This window comes from Eublepharis macularius, chromosome 14 (genome assembly GCF_028583425.1).
Source record: "Eublepharis macularius isolate TG4126 chromosome 14, MPM_Emac_v1.0, whole genome shotgun sequence".
NCBI classification, from domain to species: Eukaryota; Metazoa; Chordata; class Lepidosauria; order Squamata; family Eublepharidae; genus Eublepharis; species Eublepharis macularius.
The window spans coordinates 60,232,854-60,244,706 of NC_072803.1; the positions used below are offsets into that span (position 1 = coordinate 60,232,854).

At 48.3% G+C, this 11,853-nt stretch overlaps 1 non-coding gene across 1 annotated transcript; it reads right to left on the reverse strand.

Moving 5' to 3' along the window:
- Positions 1-306: 306 nt before the first annotated feature.
- LOC129342747 (U6 spliceosomal RNA) lies at positions 307-413 on the reverse strand. The gene has a single exon (XR_008598240.1). It is a non-coding gene; the product is annotated as a U6 spliceosomal RNA (small nuclear RNA).
- Positions 414-11,853: the final 11,440 nt, after the last annotated feature.

The following is an 11,853-nucleotide window of genomic DNA, read 5'->3' on the forward strand; positions in this document are numbered from 1 at the left end:
CCCCAGGATAGCTACATAATCACCTCCCTTTCACCTGCCAGCCAGCATCCCATTCAATTCTTCCCTCGAAGTAGACAAGGATGCTAAAGCGATCTCTTCAGGAAGACTCCCTGGAAAGCAGCAGCCTGCCAAATGGCTAGCAGAGTTGCCTCTCCCCGCCTCCAGCTCCTCCGGGCTCTGCTTTGAAATGTGCAAACAACACAAATGCAACTGGTCTTGCGCAAAAGTTCTCCAAGGAGGACAAATGGAGATTTTGCCAATGGGAATTAACTGTGGAATGACAATGTTGTTGTTTTTAAAAGCTAGCCAGGGCTTTTTTGCGTGATGGTTCTGCGTGTCATTCTTGCGCAGGGGCCATGCTAATTTTCTCTGTATCGTTCCAATTTTAGTGTATGTGCTGCCAAAACGAGCACTGCTGCCAAAACGAGCACTGCTGCCGAAGCGAGCACTGCTGCCGAAGCGAGTTCAGTGTGATGGTTCTCACCGAGTGGCACGGAGGGCAATCTAAACTCCCCTCTGTCTGGAGATCAGGGGGCAGGGCCACCAACCATGTGACCATTTTCTCCGAGGGCAACCCACTGAGTTCCACCACCTCTTTTCCCAGAAACAAAGCCCTGATTAGGAGGAAAAGGACAACTGGGGTTTGCATAAAACCGGCAGTCGAGCCTTATATGCTGAATTGATTCGGGAAGATTCTCTCCAACAGGGCCAGAGCTGCTCGGGAAAAGGGACCCGCCCTGGCAATTTACTCCTCTTGTTTTGAGCGTTCACTCCTCAAGGATCAAAATCATTTTGGCCACCTACCTTTCCTCACATCGCTTTTTATCCTGGTGTGGGTATGTCGTCGGCATCACTGTCGGCGTCACCGGTGCTGTCACATTACTACCAATTGCTGTGTACACCTAATTGTGTTATTACATTAAAACGTTGTGATGTTACAACAACCAAAGGGGCCTAGCACTAAGGCATTAACAGTAAGGGAAATAAACAAAAGAGAAATGAGAGTGAAAAGAAACCCAACGTTTGCACTGTTGGCACAGTCAGCCCAAACACAGAACTTTTAATGCAAAAAGCATAGAAACCTAAAAGAGAGCAGTGTAACCACAACTCAAAATTAACTGTCTTTATATTGTTATGATATACTTCTTTTTTGTGTGTGAAGAAAATTTAATGATGTTATAACATCACAATGCTGTTGTTATCGCATTGTGTTGGTTTGCCCCCCAGTGCCGGCCTCTGCCTCCCTGCCCTGGGTCAGCCTGCAAGGGCTATCCAATTTGGACAGTGGGGGTGTGTGCCATAAATCCTAAACAAAAATGTCTACCTGGATCGTCTACCTGGGTAATGACGTAATGCTTGGTTTTTCTAAAAAAAATTCCCTGATACAGGACAGCTGCAATCCAGGTAGACATTTTTGTTTAGGATTTACGACCCCCTTTCCATGGTCCAAACCAGAGAGCCCTGTGCAGGCTGACCCAGAGCTGGAGGCTGAGGTCAGCACAGGGCGGGAGGGACAAACCAATACAATCCCATAACCAGGGCTTTTTTTCTGGGAAAAGAGGTGATGGAACTCAGTGGGTTGCCCTTGGAGAAAATGGTCACATGGCTGGTGGCCCCACCCCCTGATCTCCCCTGATCAGAGGGCGGGGCCACCAGCCATGTGACCATTTTCAAGAGGTTCTGGAACTCCATTCCACCGCGTTCCAGCTGAAAAAAAGCCCTGCCCATAATGATGTTATGATGTTATAGCATCATTAAGTTTTCTTCACACACGAAAAGAAGTGTCTTGGGAAAGGAAGGGGAGGAGGGGAAGGAGGAGGGGGGAAGGGGGAGAGAGAAGCTGGGAGGAGGATGGAGTGACCAATCAACTAGAAGTGGCCTGCAGCGGGAGGGGAGGAGGACAGAACAGAGGACGAAGGAGAAAAAAACCAAAAGGAAAATTCTGCATGATTGAAAAAGGCAACTCAAAACTGCATTGAGAAAAACATTGAGGAATAAGCTCAGGCAGAAAATCTGAAGAGAAATCTTGAAAACACTGCATGGAAATCTGCAATGGGAATTAAGTCTCTGGGATTCAGAAGAAAACCCAAAGAAGGATGGAGCCAAAAGCAGCAAAAATCCTCACTGCAAAAAAGGCCTAACCAAATTCAGCAGAGCCATTACTCTTTAAACTAATGCCTGTTTTTGAATGATTTAAGTATGAGCAGAGCCAAAATGGCAAACGTCACAAGCAAACTGGAGATGATAGCAACGAAAAAGGGCAGCACAAAAAGTTCTACAAAGACAACATGTGAAAACAAAAAAGAACCCGGACAGATGAGACTTGTACAGCTTTGGTGCTGATTGAAAGCCTCTTGACTTGCCCGGGCATTTGCTTCCATCCTTCTGTTGTTTTCTCAGCCCTCATTTTATTGTTTCTTTCTGGACTGCTCTTGTCTGATTCTGCCGTTCTGATGGTTTTATTGTTTTTGCTGGCATTCCGTCAGGAATGATTAAAAAAACTAATTCAGAAATAACATAAATACAGCATAAAGTAGTGGTCATGTAGCCTGAGCTGCCCCCCTCCAAACCACCAGGTCCCGATGTTCACTTGTCCCCCGCCCCTCCCTCCGTTTTGTGCTCTATTGCTGATTTCATCATGACATCATAATGCTCAAACAGTAATATAAGGAGAGAATCACGGAAAAGGCTACCAGAAAACAAGCTTGAAGAGCACCCTGACCAACTAACTACTACAACGATGAAAGAAGAAACTCTTCAATGGAATTCTGCAGTTACTCCTCATTGGAACTCAGCTCACATTAAGATTTGGATCTGATGGACGTTTCCTTTATTGATTGCATTGTACATATTTTGCTGCTCTAGGCACGGTCACTTTAAACACTAAGCATGGTCACATTGTAATGGTTACTTATTGTTATGTACTGTCCTTTGCATTGTGCACTTTATGGTATATATAAGGACTTCATTGTTGCCTACTACGTCCTTTTGACATTTTGATGTTTTATGAACTCTTGTGCCTTAGAGTGTTTTCTGGCAGCTACTTTTGCGCTACGCCGTAGAATTGTACATAACGAAGACATGAGACTGTGTATACTTTTTTGAATTAATGTATTCATTTCTTCTTTCATTGTTGTTGTAATTAGATGGTCACGGTGCTCTTCGATCTTGTTTTCTGATCATAATGCTCAAAGGCTTTAAGTAAAGAATGTCCATGCACTTGGGGAGGGGGGAGAGGGTTTAAAAAAAACCCTCCCCTGCCCTTGGAAAACAACACCCTTTGGCCAGTGGGGAAAGAGAAACAGAAAGATCTGAGGATTTCTAATTGTGTGCTGTTTGGTGCTGGCAGTGGTGAGCTACTGAATCATTCTCTAGATCCAGAGGAGTTAGCCGTGTTAGTCTGTAGTAGCAAAATCAAAAAGAGTCCAGTAGCCCCTTTAAGACTAACCAATTTTATTGTAGCATAAGCTTTCGAGAATCACGTTCTCTTCGTCAGATGCATGGAGGGCAGAAGGAAACTGGTCAAATATAGAGGAGGAGAGGGGGGGAGGGCTGCTGCAGTGCTGCTGAACTCTTTTTGATTTTGCTACTACAGACTAACACGGCAAACTCCTTTGAACCTTTACACAAGCAAACTGATCCCCACACCAAAAGGAGCTGCCTGCATCTCCATATCAAAGGAGTTGTTTACATCCCCCCTCTCCTCCTTCCCCCCTTCCCCCCCTCTCCTCCTCTATATTTGGCCGGTTTCCTTCTGCCCTCCATGCATCTGACGAAGAGAACGTGATTCTCGAAAGCTTATGCTACAATAAAATTGGTTAGTCTTAAATGTGCTACTGGACTCTTTTTGAATCATTCTCTAGAAACTCATGTAGGGCTAGCAGCTTTGCTGCCTGCTCCTACGAGTGTATTTGCCTCCATTTATGCTCTGTAATATATATATATATATATATATATACACCTTAAGTCTCCAGTGTGCTCCTTCAGCTAAAGACTCTCTCAAACGTTGTAGAGCAGCTCCTGAATTTCTAGCTCCGGCAAACTCTGCTCTTGCTCCACCCTTTCTTCCTTGCTGCGCCTCCTAGAATACCTACCCGGTGTCTCCTCCCTCTCCCTTCCAATCCCTTCTCAAAACCCATCTCAACTTTGTCTTCATCCTCTGCTGAGAGCAAGGCTAGGTATTGCAACAGAATTTTTAATTTCCCCCTCTTTCCGCCTCTCCCTCATCCTCTTTTGCCTCCTTCACATTAGCTTTAAGTAATGTATTGGTTTTGCTTATTTAAAATACTTAAGTCTTGCTTTCCCTAGCACTCAAAGCATCTGACAAATTGGTTCAAAAACAGCTATCACCAAAAGCCCACATTAAACCCATTATTTCAAGAAACAGAAAACAGCAGAAGTTTTAAAAAACCAAACCCGTAAGCAGCAAATCAAAACTGTAAAACCAACAGGGAAGGGAACTGAACCGATCGGGAGGGTAACATAACAAGATCACAGTCAAAGCAACTCCAGAACAGAAAGCAACAAAGTCCTCAGCTGGGGCCTGAACACAAAGAGCCAGGCAAACCTCATGGGGAAGAGAGTTCCATAGACAAGCACAGAGAAAGTCAACATTGGCCTCAGTGGAGAAGACAGGGACATAATCTTAACGGATGGGGCAGGTCCACAGAAATTTCCTCCAGTTCCTGAGCTCTGGGTGTGTAGATTAAAGTACTTTTGCCCAGACAAACTAAAATGTAATGTAGTTTGAAAAAGAGAGAAAAAACTATATTACAATCATGTTAGCAGACAGGAATAGGGAAACAACGCTCCAAGAGGCAAAATATGGCTGGATGGTCATTAATAGGAGGAAATCCCGGCTTAGTGTGCAGAATCCTAGATAAGTATTGTTGTAATTTGATAATATAAGGTAATTTGAATTTTAGGTATTTATATTATGTAAATTATAGTAAGCTACAATTTTAATGATTGCCTGGATATTTCAAGTTTATACTGTTGCCAAATAATTATGCTTTTAGGACTGATCAATTTTATAAGTAAATTTTAAAAGTGGTAATTGTTGAAATATGTACCTTTTAAATATTTATTTTAAAATGGCGTGCGTCTTGCCGATGTGCAATCATATAATTTTGAATTGATTTCAAGAATGTGATGGCCTCTGGCTAATAAACTTTGTTGTTGTTGTTGTAATGTAGTTCTTTTAATATAGGGACAATTGATTGCTGTGGTCGGGGGATGTCCTGCCAGCAGCGGGGGATCTTCCACCCCTGCTTAGGTGGCTGGTGGGGAAGAAATGATGGGAAATGGGGGAGGGAGCTGGCAGTGTCCTGACATAATGATGTCACCAGTGAGCCCCTATGCCTAGGAAGCCTAGACGAGTTGCCCGAGGGTGCCTGGCAACCCTAGCTGCAACGTTCCCCATCGTTCCTCTTGCAAAAGCTCCTCTCACCCCCTCTTGCATTCATACCGCTCTTGGGATGCATGGTTCTTCCCTCACCCCATTTTGTTATCCTCTCCACAACCCTGTGAGGTAGGTTAGTCTGAGAGAAACTGACTAATTCAAGGTCAGACAGCGAGCATCATGAACAGAGCCGTTTCCACACTGCTTACCTTCCCTCGGAACGACCCGAAACATCGTGCAAAAACCGCAGAAGATTGCGTTTTCTTGCGCGAGATTTGCGCAACATCGCGCAAATCTTGCACGAGAAAACGCGATCTTCCACGTTTTTTGCGCAATGTTCCGGGTCGTTCCGAGGGAAGGTAAGCAGTGTGGAAACAGCCCAGGGCTTTTTTTCCAGAAAAGAGGTGGAACTCAGTGGGTTGCCAGCACAAGGGGCAACTCCTGGCGGGAGGTGGTGTCCCTGGTACCACGTGCGCACTCCCAGAACTGCACAATGACATGACTTTGGGTCAGCTGGAACAAGGGGGGAGTTTTTAAAAGTTTAAATCACCCTCAGTGAAAATGGTCACATGGCCAGTGGCCCCGCCCCCTGATCTCCAGACAGAGGGGAGTTTAGATTGCCCTCCGCATCACTGGGCAGCGCAGAGGGCAATCTCAACTCCCCTCTGTCTGGAGATCAGGGGGCGGGGCCACTGGCCATGTGACCATTTTCAAGAGGTGCCGGAGCTCCATTCCACCGTGTTCCAGCTGGAAAGAAGCCCTGATTCATGACAGAGTAGGGCTTTGAACAGTGGGCCTCCCCAGTCTTAGCCCGACCATTATACAGCACAGAGTTTTGCTGGGGGTGGGGTCCGGCTTTTGGACCAGGTGGCCCCACACAGAACATGTGACAGTAATCCAGTGCTGATGTGACCGGACTATGGAGAATCTGTACAGGAAGAGGAGCAGCAACTGATGAGGCCTTTCGAACCATAAATTCCACCTGGCTGTTTCCCACTTGGAGACAGGCGTGTGCAGCTTCTCCTTGTTGCTGCAGCTACAAACACAGCACAGCGGCAACAAGGCCACACGGCAGGGTTCCCTGTAGTTTTCCTGCCTCCATCTGCCAGCAGCAGCCATCTTGCCCTCCCTCTAGCATCACCAGGGCTTTCCCAGTTTTTTTCAGTTTTAAAATCAACAATAGAATATTGTTATAACATTCTAACCCTCTGTATATGGGTTCTTGGAGTTCCCAGCTTCATTTTTTAAAAAGCAAGCCTCTGGACTCTTTCACTTCAGAGATATGCCTTTCCCCTTATATCTTCACAACAAAAGAAACTATAGACTTCCCTTTTTTCCAAATGAATTCTGGGAATTGAGAGAACCCAATAGACAGATAAATCATTATCGCAATGTAGTAGGGATTCCACTCCCCCAGTGGGACTGGGGGATCCCCCACTTTCACCCTTCTCCCCCCACCCTGCCTCCACTTACCTGGCTGGCAGAGGAGGAAGGCATGGGAACGGGTTTCCCAGGCGCACTCCTGGGGTGGCACAACGACATCACGTCATCATCTCGCCTCCCCGAGAGCGCTCCTGTGCTTCACCACTAGCTGATTTGGTCCTCAAACGGGGCTCGTTTGAGGCCCAAATTGGCCTGCTGAGAAGTGCAGGAGCGCTCCTGTGCCTGTGTGGTGATGTCACTGGAAGCGTGCACATGAATGCAACAGTAAGAGAGGAAGAAACAGGTAAGAGCCAGGTCTCCCCCTGCTCCCGCCGGGGGGGGGGGGGTAAGGGGACCTGGCAACCCTACAATGTAGTGGTATTCAATTGCCGATTTTAAAACACCCCAAAGGCCCCCCTGGGGGCCAGGAGGTGGAAATGGTCGCTACGGAAAGAGGGTCAGGAAAAATGGCTGTCATGTGGGCAGTACTGGGGAAACCTGAACTTTCCCACCCCCATGATAATTATCCAGGCTTTGCTGTGATCTTTCCTTAAATTTCTCAGCAAGCAAGTTTGGGAAAGATCTGAGAAAACCTGTGGAAACCCTGTGAGGAGCACAAAAGCAACTGATGCTATGCAGAAGCAGGGCGGGGGGGGGGGGGCAGAAAGCTGCTTCCCATCAGCATCAAACCCAGGGAAAATTACCAACATGGAAATGGCCATGGTCCTCCAAAAATAAAGTCAGCTCTAAAAGCCCTGGTAAACAGCAAGCCTGATCTCTGATAGGGAGTCTGCCTTGTCCAGAACAGCTGGTCCACCACCTTCTTGGGCAAAAGAACCAAATAACACCTCCATCTCACCTGGAGCAAGCCTGTGTGTTTTAACTCACGTCCACCCCATTCATTGCCTCCAGGCACCAATTCAGGACATGGCCTGCCTCACCTGAACAGACTGGCACCTGCACATTGAGGACGCCTTGCTCCAAATCCCTGGATGGTCTCAGCCAACAGAACATGTTAAATGGCTTGGGGGGGGCAGCAGATAGAGCCCTGTTAAGTCTGATAGATCACTTGCTGAGGGCCATGGCCAAGATGCCACCTCCGGGTTGGCCACTTTCAGGTGGTAGCTGGAGACTTCCTGGAATTACAGCTAATCTCCAGTCAACGGATGCCGTTTCCATGGAGAAAATGGCTGCTTTGGAGGGTTGACTGTATGGCATTAGAACCTGCTGAGCTCCTCCAACCCCTCCCCAAACCCTGCCCTCCCCTTGCTGCATTCCCCAAATCTCCAAGTATTGCCCAACTTGGAGCTGGCAGCCCTGTGCCACCTTCTGGGCAGTCCTGTCTTCCAGGTAGGAGCAGAAACACTGATTGCAAGTTCCTTGGGGCAGGGCCCTGACTTTTTGTGACCTGCAAGAACAAGCTCTCATTGCTCAGTGAAATGAGTTAAGCCCCCTAAGAATATTTTTTTTCAAAAACATCCCAAATGTCTCAGCACAAGAGAAAACAAGGATGAGATTTGAATCTGGGGCACGTCCCAGGGAATTGGGCTGGTCCCCGGTAAATCAGGCTGGAGAGAACACAACACCTGGCCTTCCCGACGCAGCAGCGAGATGTGGTTTTCATTACCATCTCAGTGTTTCAATGCCAGGCAGACTGCCTGCAGCCTCTTTTCTTAATTCACCCCCACCCTCTGCCAATGAAGAGAAGCAAGTGGCTAACACATGCAGATCCCCACCCCCCCCGCCCGCTTCCACCTGGGACTGTTCAAAGCCAAATTTTCACAGAAACAATGGATTACAAGGCATTCCAATCAATATTCTTCTGTGGTAGAATGAAGGAGGCAGAGCGGATGAGAGAGATGGGCACGGGGAGGGGAAGAAGCTCGGAGGCGAGAAAGCAAGAACAAAATAAAGCTGAGCGCCTGAGTGAGAGAAACAAAGCTGTATCTTGCATGGTTCGGACCTGGCCTTGCTCTCTTATTGTTGTGGAGTCTTATTTCCCCTGGAGGAAAAAGAAAACCCTGAAGGCCTTGACGGATCCTGCTCCACAGGCCCTCCGTCATCATCATCCGCAGATTTTCTTGCCCCCCTCCCTCTTGAGGAAGGCAAGTTTTCCCCGTTGCTAATTGGAATTCAGCAGAATGTGCAGAACACCGGCGAGAGCAGCTTGGTGCACAACCCCGGTGTCTTGCCAGTGGTGTTCTTTGCCCAGGTGTTTGTTTAACCTTCCCTCCTCCCCTTTCTTACAGATTTGATCTGAGCCTGTTTTCAGTTTCGCTCCCCCCACCCAATAAGCTAATTAGGAGGACTTCAAGGTGAAGGAAACCCCAAAACAACAGGGGCAAAGTGCTCATATGAGGAATGATTTTTCTGAGCTCACAAAGTGCGTGCATGCTCCTGGCCCCAATGCAATGATGCCGCATCCTGAAGTGACATCACCGTGCCACCCGCAGCTATTGATGCCGTTGGGTGGGGTCCTTGCTGGGCGGGAAGCACAGGGGAGAGGGGAGAGGAGGCAGGAGGAGGCCTTCCCACTTCCCACTTACGAAGTTTAGGGAAGCTGCTGCAAGGGTGCAACAGAGCCTTTGGCATTAGAGTTCCCAGGAGCCGGCCAGTGGCGGGCAAACTCCTGGGGGCTTGTCTTCTTTCTTGCTTACCTGCCAGTGATCGGTGGGAGGTGGCAAGCTCCCAAAGGTTGCCCACCACCGGTAGGCACCCCAGGACTTTGCACCATGCGTGCTCCCAGCAGGCGTGATGACATCACTCCCGCAAGTAACATCGCGCCAGCCGTGGGAGCGCTTCTGCACTTTGCTTGGGGCTGATTTGGGCCCCAAATAGGCAGAATCAGCCTTGCATGGAACACGGGAGCATTTATGCATCCAGCGCAACGATGTCACTTCCAGGAGTGACGTCATTGTGCAGGTGCGCAGGTGCACTTAACTTGTGCCAGCGCTGTGGTGTAGGGTTATTTTTCTTGTTTTCAAGGAGTGCCGTCTAGGGCAGTGCTGTCTTCAGCACGTCATGCATGCCTCGTTCTCACAGAGCTCAATGGGAGTCCTAGTTTCCCTTGTTCCCCACAGCCCTTCTTGGCAGCCAAATATATAAGCAAATAGTGAGCAAATTAATCAGGCAGGCAGTAAATATAAATAAAAACTGTATTTTAAAAAAAGTCTTACCATTCATTATCATCTGGGTTTTTTTGCACGTCTGGTTTTGCACAGTCCAATGAGAGTGGCAGTATCTCCCCGCCACATTATGTAATTATCTGACCGTTCCTAAATCTGGGGCAGAATTGATTTCACCTACTGGGAAGATGGAAGGAAATTCAACTGAAATCAGGCAGCTAACATATAGCTGCAAAACTGGTCAGCGGCTGCTCAGAGCCGAGGGTGGTGAGGCAAACAGATCTGAGGCTCAGATCTCCAGGGCCTGTGACTGTCAAGAACGGTGCATTGGCCTGTTGAACCTGTTCGTTGTGAGGTCTGCAGCATCTCTACCTGCCATTTCACACGTCGCAGCTGCCAAGAAAGATTTTGAACACTGGATAACAAATTGCAGGACAATTACGTTTTCCAAGAATATCTTTAACCCAAAGAGCCTCTTGGTTTGAAAATCAATGAAAAATAAGGCAGTTTGCCGAGTAAATGAATTAAGCCTGCCACACACATAGAAGAGACCTCCACAATGTGCAATATTCAGAGAGGAGGTTTACGAAGTGTCGGAATGTGGGTGTTCCAAGCACGATTTCCATCCATGGAATGCTGAACCGTAAGCCAAAGTCGGATGTAGAACTCAAATGGTTTGATGGGAACTCTATCAAGGACACTGCCTTAGAATTCAGGATTCAGGGAAGGGTCACCGCTTCTACCCCCCTCAGACCTCCACATTGTGCTCATCTTAGCAAAAACTCCATTGGCTTAGCTTAAATCCCCCAGATTCTTTTCTTGAGCGGGAACTTCCAAATTCACCTTGACATTTCTCTGTAGGTGAGATTTAGTGGCAGGCAGGTGAAGCTCGGTGGCAGAGCACCTGCTTTGCGTGCCGAAGGCCCCAAGTTCAACCTTGGGCCTCCCAGGTGGCAAGTGCTGAGAACGGCCACTCCCTGAAACCCTGGTGAGCCATTCCCTGTCGGAGCAGGCAGTGTCGGGCCAGTGGCTGAGTAAAAGGTGGCAGGATGTGCACAGAGTATCAGGAGGAACAGCTGTCATTTCAGGCGTCAAGGCTGGGGAAACCTCTACCCGGGGCTTTGGGTATAGACTAGACAATACTCTGCTACTGCTACTAATTGGTTTTGACCCAACACAAGACTATATTTCCAGTTATAACCGGATTCCTACAAAAAGTCATATACCTTGGCCTCCAAGAGCTACAGGTGACTCCCAAGACTGTAGCTTGTCCCCCAATCTGAGCCACTGGAACATCTGGTCCCATAAAAAGAGGCTCCTTGAAAACAATATTAATCATGTTTGTCTTTTGCAGGCTAAACTGCCCCCCACTCCACCGCCGAGGATGCTTTCCTCACCGGGCCTGCTTCTGGCAAGCCACTTCTGGCAGCACAAGTCACACACCCGTTTAGGGTTGCCATTGGGGATCCCCCGTGGGGGCAGGGGATCCCCTACTCTAACCCTCTGCCCCCCCTCACCTGGCCAGAAGGGGGGGAGGTGCAGGAATGGGCCTCCTGGGCGTGCTCCTGGGCGGCCCGATGACATCACTTCCTCGGAGTGACGTTATCACACCACCCTGAGAGCGCTTCTGTGCTTTGCAGTGGGCTGATTTGGGCCCCAAACTGGTCAAATTGGGCCCATTTGAGGCCAAAATCGGCCTGCGATGAAGAGCTCACGCGCTCCTGTGCCTGCACAATGATGTCACCTGAAAGTGCCATCACCAGAAGTGACATCATCGCGCAGGTGCGGGAGCGTGTGCGAAGGACACAGAGAAGGTGAGTACCAGGTACCCACTGTCCCACTGAGAGGGCAAGGGGATCTGGCAACCCTAAACCCCTCTGAATGCGGGAACACTCGGGAATAGTG